Below are 12215 nucleotides of genomic sequence, written 5' to 3'. Positions count from 1 at the left end.
CGCATACCATTACGCCCGCAGCCATTCGAAAATTGGTACGAAATCCCAAAGATATCTCTCAACGGCAGTCGGGTATCGGAAAGCGATTACGGGTTACAAATGTGGTTTCTATTCGAACAGAGCCCGCGGGAGCTGGCGCCGCCGCCGCCGACGACGACGAAACAAGCGCGATTAATGAAATTCCTGCGATTCCGGCACTGCCGCTGCCGTTGCCGCTGCCTGCTCGCCTGTGTTGCTGATGGCGCTATTCATCGCCCCGGCTGCAGGAGGGGGAGAAGTCTCAAATCCCGATGGAAAATTCGTCGCCGCTGGATACGCAAGCGCCATTTCGTCGACCAACCCAGCCCGCGCCAGAGTGTCGTGTGACAATGTAATTGTGCTTCACATTTGCCACCGTTACGAAGGGTAGTCATAAATTTGTAATTATCACACCGAAGAGATGAAGTTACGTAATTATTCTTTTTTTTAAAATTTGTCTTAGAAGGAGTCTGCCTTGAGCAAGACATCATTATTTCAAAAATGGTTCAAATGGCTCTGAGCACTATGGGACATAACATCTGAGGTCATCAGTCCCCTAGAACTTAGAACTACTTAAACCTAACTAGCCTAAGGACATCACACACATCCATGCCCGAGGCAGGATTCGAACCTGCGACCGTAGCAGTCGCGCGGTTCCGGGCTACAGCGTCTAGAACGGCATGGCCACTGCGGCCGGCATGATTATTTCCTTTCTTGTTATACCTAGACACGTTTCGCTGAAGTTTCAGCATATCAATGGGCTTTTATTTTCTATCCATTAAACAAGAAAAATGCTCGTTAGTACTTGTACGTATACCAATTTGAGTTTTTCAGAAAGTATTTACAAATTTGAAAAACAAAGTTTTGTATGTATATACGAGTGTATACAACTTGGTTTTCGTGATTTTTTTTTATGTTCGTATTACAATTGTTTTCCTTTCGCAGTTCGTCATCTCCAACCACATAGGACTTAATGTAGAAAACATACGGCTAGGAATGTTCTGGTTAAGCCGGCCAGTGTGGCCGAGCGGTTCTAGGCGCTTCAGTGTGGAACCGCGTGACCGCTACGGTCGCAAGTTCGAATCCTGTCTCGGGCACGGGTGTATCTGCCATTTGTGTGTGTGTGTGTGTGTGTGTGTGTGTGTGTGTGTGTGTGTGTGTGTAGGGGGAGTGTTTCTTTATTTTCTTCAGTTTTTGTTGGAGGCTGTTGATACAATTGAGAATTTTCAAGTCGTATTGTATTGGTTGCGCGTAGTATTCTCTGTATTGAATGCCTGTTCTCTACGTAATTGTCAGCCCTTATTTTTGAGTATCTTGCCTGTTCTGCGAGCTGCGTTGTTGTTGTAAGAGAAGGTGTCCCAATTGCTTGTTGTTATGTCTGTCTTGCTTATGTGTGTGTGTGTGTGTGTGTGTGTGTGTGTGTGTGTGTTCTCTGTGCTTGTGTTCTGTGTGTTAATGATCTGCGTGTCTGTGTGTGTATGTTGGTGGTTAACTGCTTGTTTTTGTATTTTAATTTATTAATGGCTTTCGGACGTCACTCATACCGCCAGTTTCAGACCATAAAAAAATTATCTGTTACACCCATTTAAAATGAAGTTAAGTCAATGATTTAAGCAAATTAATATAGCGTATTTATTATACTATGATAGTAAAGAATCTCTTTTCCTACTCATATTCATTCGTCTGTTACAAAATAGTATAGGAATACAATCTTCATGAATTCTGATACTGAAAGACTTTTAATGTTTGTTAGTATAGCATTTCCAGAAGACATCAGTTGGCGAATTAGTTTCGTAGTTTCTTGTACCTGTTGGGCAACCGAAAAAAATGTGGTTAACATCTTCGTCACTGCCGTGTGCACATGGAGAAGATGTGGTCATGATGTGTCGGTAGAGATTTTGCCGCAATCTCCCGGGACTGTATCGAAGTCGTGCCATTTTAAAGCAAAGTTGTTGCTGTATCTGCGAATTTGGTACCAATGACGTGATGGGAGATGAAGCGCTACTGCGACGTGCTGTCTCCTTTTAATTTCGTAAGATCAACGGAAGTTTCCATTCCATCGAGCCCTGATTACAGTCCCTATAACATGAAGAAGAGCGTCGGGTGGCGCTTTATCATATACTGTGCAGTCAAAATGTCATCGTCTGTCGAAAACCTGAATAAACACCTTCTGCAGCGCAGACGTGCAGAGAGTCAATGAGATTCTGGAAGCTACCGGCAGGGATGTAGAGCCATGCCGACTCCAGCGTCGTGGCCATCTGCATTAGGTCTCATGGTTGAGGATTCTCGACGCGAACGGCCCGATCATATACGAGGCGTGTTTTTTAAGTATGGTCCGTTTGAACTTAAGTACACAACAAAAGGTTATTTCAAAAAAATGATTCAAATGGCTCTGAGCACTATGGGACTTAACATCTATGGTCATCAGTCCCCTAGAACTTAGAACTACTTAAACCTAACTAACCGAAGGACAGCACACAACACCCAGCCATCACGAGGCAGAGAAAATCCCTGACCCCGCCGGGAATCGAACCCGGGCGTGGGAAGCGAGAACGCTACCGCACGACCAGGTTATTTCAAAAAAGTAAATTTATTTTCAGAAAGTACATACTTCACTCGATTTTTCGACATAGTTGCCAAGTTTGTTCAAACACGTATCATACCTCTCAACCAAATTTAAAATACCCTCTTCATAAAGACTTGCCGCCTGCTCCGATAACCAACAGTTCACTGCCGTTTTCACGTCGTCGTCATCATTGCAACAGTTGCCACTGAGGTGTTGTTTGAGGTGGAGGAACAGATGGTAATCGCCCGGCGCAAGATCAGGACTATGGAGTGGGTGGTGTAAAACTTCCCAGCCAAAACTGTCCAATAAATCGCAGGTGTGACCTTCAGTGTAACGTCTTGCATTGTCATGGAGAAGGACAATTCTCTTTGTCAGCGTGCCGCGTCTTTTGTTTTGAATCGCTCTGCGTAGCTTTCTCAAGGTTTGGCAGTATGCTTCTGTATTGATAGTGGTTCGTCGTTGCATGAAGTCGACCATCAAAACACCATGCCTATCCCGAAACACCGACACCATGATTTTGCGCTGGGACAGAGTCTGTTTGGCCTTCACCTTTACAGGCGAGTGTGTGTGTCTCCATTCCATGCTCTGTTGCTTCGATTCGGGCGTGATATGTGGAATCCATGTTTCGTCTCCAGTTACGATCTGACTCAAGAAGGCGTCACCTTCTACGTGATATGAGTCAAGAACTTCATCGTACACTCAAATCTTTTGTTTTGTGGTCCTCTGTTAGCAGTTTCGGGACCCAACGGGAACACATTTTCCTAAACTTTAGGTGTTCAGAAACAGTGTTGTAAAGCTCTGGTCTCGACACGTCACGAAATTCATTTGGGAGACCTGTTACTGTGAAGCACCTGTTCTCACGAATCCTCGCTTCAACTGAAGCCACCAAATCGTCTATAATCAAAGAAGGGCGGTCGGAGCGGTCCTCATCATGGATGTTGTCACGGTCATCTTTGAATATCCACTTACGCACTTTGATTTCACTCATAACAGTATCACCGTACACTTCGCAAATCTGTCGATGAGTTTCTGCAGCAGACAGGTTCCTTGCTGATAAAAACCGTATCACTGAGTGAACCTCACACGCGGCGGGCGAGTTGATAGTCTTAAACATTTTGAAAGCACAGAACAGAACCGTACAGGTTAGCTACAGATCTGAAACTGAGCACAGTTGTTCCCTAGACATGCCGGTACACGACGCACGCGCTCGTTGCGGTATGCGCGCGAACTACTAGAGTCTACAACAAAACGGACCTTACTTAAAAAACACGCCTCGTACACAGAGAGCTGTGTGACAGGTTGCATTGTTCAGCTCGTAGATGCCATCGAGGGAACACAAACTGCATGTAGGGGTGGGCACGGTCCCCAAGGATAGCTGCATAGTTCTGTTCCACTGTGCATTCCGGAATGACGCGATCACCCGGGGAGTGCCACGAAAACACTCTCCGGACGATAACACTCCATCCTCCGGTCTGGACACTTCCGACAATTGTTGGAGCACTGTATACACCAACTTCGATCTGTGAGATGGAACATTAAATTTAATACATCTGAAAAGGCCACCTGTCGTCACTGAGTGGGCGTCCAGTTAGGGTAGTGGACTACAAATCCCAGCCTTTGTCAGCCATGAACATCAAAATGGCTCTGAGCACTATGGGACTTAACATCTATGGTCATCAGTCCCCTAGAACTTAGAACTACTTAAACCTAACTAACCTAAGGACAGCACACAACACCCAGTCATCACGAGGCAGAGAAAATCCCTGACCCCGCCGGGAATCGAACCCGGGAACCCGGGCGTGGGAAGCGAGAACGCTACCGCACGACCACGAGCTGCGGACCATGAACATCAATCAGCATCTATATCTACATATATACTTTATAGGGCTGATGTTCAGACTGTGCTCTGCAGGATTTGCATTGTTGATAGTTTAGTGTCATGATTTGCCGCTAGGCGCCGGTGCTGGTAAGGCGACATAGGAGGAACTCGTATCCCAGGGACAAAGGGTACGCACCGTGAACGGCAAAGTTACTATCATCTGCTTCGCCAACATGTGATCCCTGCTCTACAGGAGAGAGGTGCTTTGGACGCAACTGTTTTGATGCTCGATGGAGCACTACTTCACATTGCTCTGTAACGTATTTGGAGAACACCAAACCATTAGCCGGTCGTTCGAAGCTGCGTGGCCACAAAGATCACCATATTTGAACCCGTATGATTTCTAACTGTGGGGTTATCTGATGGCTCAAATGGTTCAAATGGCTCTGAGCACTATGGGACTCAACATGTGAGGTCATCAGTCCCCTAGAACTTAGAACTACTTAAACCTAACTAACCTAAGGACATCACACACATCCATGCCCGAGGCATGATTCGAACCTGCGACCGTAGCAGTCATGCGGCTCCGGACTGAAGTGCCTAGAACCGCACGGCCACCACGGCCGGCCGGTTATCTGATGGACAGAGTTTATCTACAGGGCACTGTCACATGTTGGAGGTCGACGATGAGCGTAGCGAGGAAGCTGGCCAACATTGCACCTGGGATGTTTCGGGCAGTAGAAGAGCGACAGGATTTTGGAACATATACTGTGTTCGAAAATAGAGTTAGCTCGAAGAAAACCATTTATTCGCAATCAGCCCACACGGATTCAGAACATTTCGTTCTCGTGAAACACAACAAGCTCTTTGGTCTCACAAAGTAATGAGTGGTGTTGACAGGGAATGTCAAATTGATTCCACATTTTTAGATTTCCTCAAGGCTTCTGATACCGTACCTCACACGTGACAACTGCGCGCCTATGGATTACTGTCTCAGTTGCGCGACATGATAGGTGAATTCCTGTCACAAACGTTACAGTTCATAGTAATTCACGGAAAGTCATCGACTAAAAAAGAGTTAATATCTGGCATTCCCCAAGGAAGTGCTATAGGCCCCTGCTGTTCCTCATCTACAGCCGGCCGGTGTGGCCGAACGGTTCTAGGCGCTTCAGCCTGGAACCGCACGACCGCTACGGTCGCAGGTTCGAATCCTGCCACGGGCATGGATGTGTGTGATGTTCTTAGGTTAGTTAGGTTTCAGTAGTTCTAAGTTCTAGGGGACTGATGACCTTAGCCCCATAGTGCTCAGAGCCATTTGAACCATTTTGAACCTGATCTACATGAACGAGTTAGGAGACAATCTGAGTAGCATGCTTTGATTGTTTGCAGGTGATGCTGTCATTTGCCGTCTTATAACGTTATCAGATGATCTAAACAGATTTTAAAACGATTTAGACGAGATATCTGTATGTTACGAAAAGTGGCAAATAATGAAAAGCGTAAGTCATCCACTACAAAAGGAAACCGTTAATTTTCAGTTACACGATAAATCGCACAAATCTAAAGGTTGTAAATTCAACTAAATGCTTAGGGACTACAATTACGGCCGGCCGGTGTGGCCGTGCGGTTCTAGGCGCTTCAGTCTGGAACCGCGTGACCGCTACGGTCGCAGGTTCGAATCCTGCCTCGGACATGGGTGTGTGTGATGTCCTTAGGTTAGTTAGGTTTAAGTAGTTCTAAGTTCTAGGGGACTGATGACCACAGCTGTTAAGTCCCATAGTGCTCAGAGCCATTTGAACCATTACAATTACGAATCACTTAAGTTGGAACGTTCAGATAGATAATATGGGGAAAGGAAACCAAAGATTACGATTTATTGGCAGAACACCGAGAAAACTGAAGAGACTGCCTACACTACGTCTTTTATGTCCTCTTCTGCAGTATCACTGTGAGATGCGACATCTGCATCAGAAAGGGTCGACGGAAGATATCGAAAAAGTTCAAAGGAGATTTCGTTTTGTACTATCGCGAAATAGGGGAGAGAGCGCCACGGATATGAAACGTGAATTGGGGGTGGCAATCGTAATAACCAAGGTGTTTTTCATTGCGGCAGGATCTTCTCATGAAATTTCAATCACCATCTTTCTCCACAGACTATTAAAGTATTTTGTTGGCACAGAAAAACTTAAGTTTAATAATTTTTTCATAATGTGGGGCCACAGTAATAATATATTTCTTTAAAGTCAGTACCGCCATTAGACAGTTTTTTATTTGCAGTGTTACATATACACGATCATGATTTCGGCTTTAAAGTGCCATTTTTAAGTGTTTTAATGTTATACAGGGCCTAAGATGGTATACTGTCGTATACACTATGAGACACATTGTCTAAGGGTCAATATTTCTGGTAAAAGCCTACTGCTTTGTTTTATCACTGAGTATACCATCTTGACTGAATGAACAAATACGATAGTATACCATCTTAGGCACTGTATAACACTAAAACACTTGATAATGGCACTTTAAAGCGGAAATCATGATCGTGTAAATGTAACACTGCAAATAAAAAACATTCAAATGGCGGTACTGTCTTTAAAGAAAAACATAAGTGATCGTTTTTCCTGTGCCATGTTTGAAAGTGGAACGGTAGAGAAGCAGGTTGGAGGTTGCTCGATGAAACCTCTGACAGGCATTTAATTGTGAACTGCAGAGTAATCATGTATGTGTAGATGTAGATGTGGAATCCGTAGTGGGGTTTCCATGCTGTCGTGGATGCAAATGGTGATCACAGTGAGCAACGTTTGTAGCGTGGAACGTAAACATGGTAACCAGTTAACAATTGTTACCGTCTCACATGGAAATTACAAAGGGTTTCTTCTACATTTACATCTACATCCATACTCCGCAAGCCACCTGACGGTGTGTGGCGGAGGGTACCTTGAGCACCAAATTACAATGTGTTTCTTCTACATCTACATCTACATCCATACTCCGCGAGCCACATGACGGTGTGTGGCGGAGGGTACCTTGAGTACCTCTACCGGTTCTCCCTTCTATTCCAGTCTCTTATTGTTCGTGGAAAGAAGGATTGTCGGTATGCTTCTGTGTGGGCTCCAATCTCTCTGATTTTATCCTCATGGTCTTTTCGTGAGATATACGTAGGAGGGACCAAAATACTGCTTGACTACCTCGGTGAAGGTATGTTCTCGAAACTTCAACAAAAGCCCGTACCGACCTACTGAGCGTCTCTCCTGCAGAGTCTTCCACTGGAGTTTATCCATCATCTCCGTAACGGTTTCGCGATTACTAAATGACCCTGTAACGAAGCGCGCTGCTCTCGGTTGGATCTTCTCTATCTCTTCTATGAGCCCCATCTGGTACGGATCCCACACTGGTGAGCAATGTTCAAGCAGTGGGCGAACAAGTGTACTGTAGCCTACTTCCTTTGTTTTCGGATTGCATTTCCTTAGGATTCTTCCAATGAATCTCAGTCTGGCATCTGCTTAACCGACGATCAACTTTATATGATCATTCTGTGGTGTCACCGCCAGACACCACACTTGCTAGGTGGTAGCCTTTAAATCGGCCGCGGTCCGTTAGTATACGTCGGACCCGCGTGTCGCCACTATCAGTGATTGCAGACCGAGCGCCGCCACACGGCAGGTCTAGAGAGACTTCCTAGCACTCGCCCAGTTGTACAACCGACTTTGCTAGCGATGGTTCACTGACAAAATACGCTCTATTTGCCGAGACGATAGTTTAGCATAGCCTTCAGCTACGTCATTTGCTACGACCTAGCAAAGCGCCATTATCAGTTACTATTGATATTGTGAATTATGTACCGTCCAGACCGATGTTCACCATTAACGGATTAAAGTTAAGTCTTCCACCAGCTACGTCGGTTTTTCTAAATTCTAATTTCCTTGTCCTGTTCCAGACCTCACGCCAGCCTGCGTGAGCTAAAACGCGTGCCTTTCAGCCTCCTGTAGTAACACGGTGTTGGCTCTCCTGCCAACCAAAACACATTCCATTTTAAATCACTCCTCATGCGTACTCCCAGATAATTTATGGAATTAACTGCTTCCAGCTGCTGACCTGCTATATTGTAGCTAAATGATAAGGGATCTTTCTTTCTATGTATTCGCACCACATTACACTTGGCTACATTGAGATTCAATTGCCATTCCCTGCACCATGCGTCAATTCGCTGCAGACCCTCCTGCATTGCAGCTACAACCTCTCGATATACCACAGCATCATCCGCAAAAAGCCTCAGTGAACTTCCTATGTCATCCACAAGGTCATTTACGTATATTGTGAATAGCAACGGTCCTACGACACTCCGCTGCGGCACACCTGAAATCACTCTTACTTTGGAAGACTTCTCTCCATTGAGAATCACATGCTGCGTTCTGTTATCTAGGAACTCTTCAATCCAATCACACAATTGGCCTGATAGTCCTTATGCTCTTACTTTGTTCATTAAACGACTGTGGGGAACTGTATCGAATGCCTTGCGGAAGTCAAGAAACACGGCATCTACCTGGGAACCCGTGTCTTTCAACGGTTTATTCGTTATTTCTCTTCGGCACGTGCTTATAAATGTCTTCACCAACTTCCGTTGTCCTACGATCACTCGTTTTGCATGGGGGTTTTCCCAAGTAGCGAAAGTTTAATTGTAAGCAGCCTGTACATAAAACGTTCGAGTTGGATAGCGCACGTGTTTTCCGGAATGCTCGTACAACGTTGCGGTGTTATTTCGCTGGAGCTGCAGCCTCGCGCGCGGCCCGGGAAGGGTCCCCCACCTGCAGAGCCGAGCGGCACGTCCTGCGAGGCCTGGGGACGGCGGCGCGCTGAGTTTTATCGCCGGCGATTTAGCAGCCGTCGCGCACCCCTGCCGTATTTATCTCGGCGGACTACGCGCCCACCTCGCAGGGTGGGATCGATCCCGGCGTAACGCGGATTGGCTCCCTCAGCCGGAACCCGGCACCCGGCAGCCTGCTCCAACATAAATACACCGCGGTTCTTCGCCGAGCAGCTTTCTCTCCTACTGTCGGGGACACATTTCCGGAAGTGCTTTTTGTCGACTATAATCCCAGAACGCGTCGAGTGAGAGGAGCTGATAGGTCTGCTGTTCGTGACGAAGAGCATCATTCGCGGCTATCTGCGTCTATGAGCGCACGTACTGACTCGCGTAGAAAGCCATTCATTAAAACGACGACTTTCAAGCTACAAAACGAGGACCCAACTAGCGCAACGGTATTGGGATTCCAGATTCGCTATCACGATCCGTGCATGGTGTGTACAGGGTCGTAGTCTAGCACCTGTGCCGGTAGTGCTTACCGGGTATACCGAAGCAAACGGCAAGGTCTATACAATCTATATCTGCATTCCGCTATGATGACAGTTGAGGTGATTGCTGTTGTGTTGGCAGAAGAGCCAACACCGTGTTACAACTGGAGGCCGAAATGCACACGTTTTAGCTCACGCAGGCTGGCGTGAGTAGGGAAGAACTATACTGACGTGAGGTCTGGAACATGACAAGGGATTAGAATTCAGAAAGCGGACGTAATTAGTTTGATACTTAACTTTAATCCATTAGTGATGAACGTCGCTCTTGACGGTACATGATTCACAATATATATAGGAACTGAATATGGCGCCTTGCTAGGTCGTAGCAAATGACGTAGCTGAAGGCTATGCTAAACTGTCGTCTCGGCAAATGAGAGCGTATGTAGACAGTGAACCATTGCTAGCAAAGTCGGCTGTACAACTGGGGCGAGTGCTAGGGAGTCTCTCTAGACCTGCCGTGTGGCGGCGCTCGGTCTGCAATCACTGATAGTGGCGACACGCGGGTGCGACGTATACTAACGAACCGCGGCCGATTTAAAGGCTACCACCTAGCAAGTGTTGTGTCTGGCGGTGACACCACAATTGCAATTTTTGAAGCCCTCCTATTCGCAAAGACGACCACAACAGACATAATAGCCACAATCTCTAATAGCATGTCGACCCTGAAATTGATTAAAAACCATCATAATACTTGTACCAACCCCATATTTGCAGCACTTACCGATGTTGTGTTTCGGGTGCAGAGAAACTATCGCAAAAGCGTGATAGATCGGGTGAAAGGCCACTGCGGGACACCTGTAAATGAACAAGTAGACGCCCGAAGCAAGCTTATCGATACGGCGCTATTAAATATGATCAACTCCCTCTCACGGATATGATAGCGATGCTCAGAAAGCGATTGTCATCGAACTGGCAGGAAGAATGGTCCACGACATCTAAAATCAAAGACAGTCACTACACCGTAATTGATACTACCATTGCAACAGTATGATGGTGTAATAAGACGAAAACATCGACGAGCTTCACGACAGTTATACGAGGGTATTGGGAAAATAAGGTCCGAACGACCGCAAAATGGAAACCACAGTGAAAAGTTAAAAATGTGTTATTTGCAGCAGCTAGCTCTTTATTCTCATGAAATAATGAATGCTGTCGCCAAGGGATCTCAGATCGATTCCATATTCCTAGATTTCCAGAAGGCTTTTGATACCGTTCCCACAAGCGACTATTAATCAAATTGAGTGCACAGGGAGTATCGTCTCAGTTGTGTGGATTCGTGATTTCCTCTTAGACAGGTTCAAAAATGGTTCAAATGGCTCTGAGCACTATGGGACTCAACTGCTGAGGTCATAAGTCCCCTAGAACTTAGAACTACTTAAACCTAACTAACCTAAGGACAACACACACATCCATGCCCGAGGCAGGATTCGAACCTGCGACCGTAGCGGTCGCGCGGTTCCAGACTGTAGCGGGAGAACCGCTCGGCCACCAGCGGCCGGCTCTTAGACAGGTCACAGGTAGTGTCATAGGCCCTCTGCTGTTCCTGATTTACATAAATGATCTAGGTGATAATCTGAGCAGCCCCCTTAGATTGTTTGCAGACGACACTGTAATTTACCGTCTAGTAAAATCATCAGACGATCAATTCCAATTACAAAATGATCTAGAGAGAATATCTGTATGGTGCGAAAAGTGGCAATTGGCACTAAACAAAGAAAAGTGCGAGGTCGTCCACATGGGTACTAAAAGAAATCCGCTAAATTTTGGGTATACAATAAATCGCACAAATCTAAGGGCTGTCAATTCGACTAAATACTTAGGAATTACAATTACGAGCAACTTAAATTGGAAAGACCACATAGATAGTATTGTGGGGAAGGCGAAACAAAGACTGCGCTTTGTTGGCAGAACACTTAAAGATGCGACAAACCCACTAAAGAGACAGCCTAAATTACACTTGTCCGTCCTTTGCAGGAATATTGCTGCGCGGTGTGGGATCCTTACCAGGTGGGATTGACGGACGACATCGAAAAAGTGCAAAGAAGGGCAGCTCCTTTCGTGTTATCGTGCAATAGGTGTGAGTGTCACTGATATGCGGCGAGATCTATTTACGAAATTTCTATCACCAACTTTCTCTTCCGAATGCGAAAATATTTTGTTGACACCCACCTACGTAGGGAGAAATGATCATCATGATAAAATAAGAGAAATCAGAGCTCGAAAGGAAAGATTTAGGTGTTCCTTTTTCCCACGCTCCATTCGAGAGTGAAATGATAGAGAAGTAGTATGAAAATGGTTCGATGAACCCTCTGCCAGGCACTTACGTGTGAACTGCAGAGTAACCATGTAGACGTAGAGTAGCTACTTCTCCGCGTAGTCGCCGCTTCGACTGAGACATCTGTCGTAGCTATGTACCAACTTTCCAATACCCTCGTCATAGAAGGCAGTCGCCTTTGCTTT

The sequence above is a fragment of the Schistocerca nitens genome, chromosome 1 (genome assembly GCF_023898315.1).
Source record: "Schistocerca nitens isolate TAMUIC-IGC-003100 chromosome 1, iqSchNite1.1, whole genome shotgun sequence".
Classification (NCBI taxonomy): domain Eukaryota; kingdom Metazoa; phylum Arthropoda; class Insecta; order Orthoptera; family Acrididae; genus Schistocerca; species Schistocerca nitens.
Note: the sequence above shows the minus strand (reverse complement) of the source record.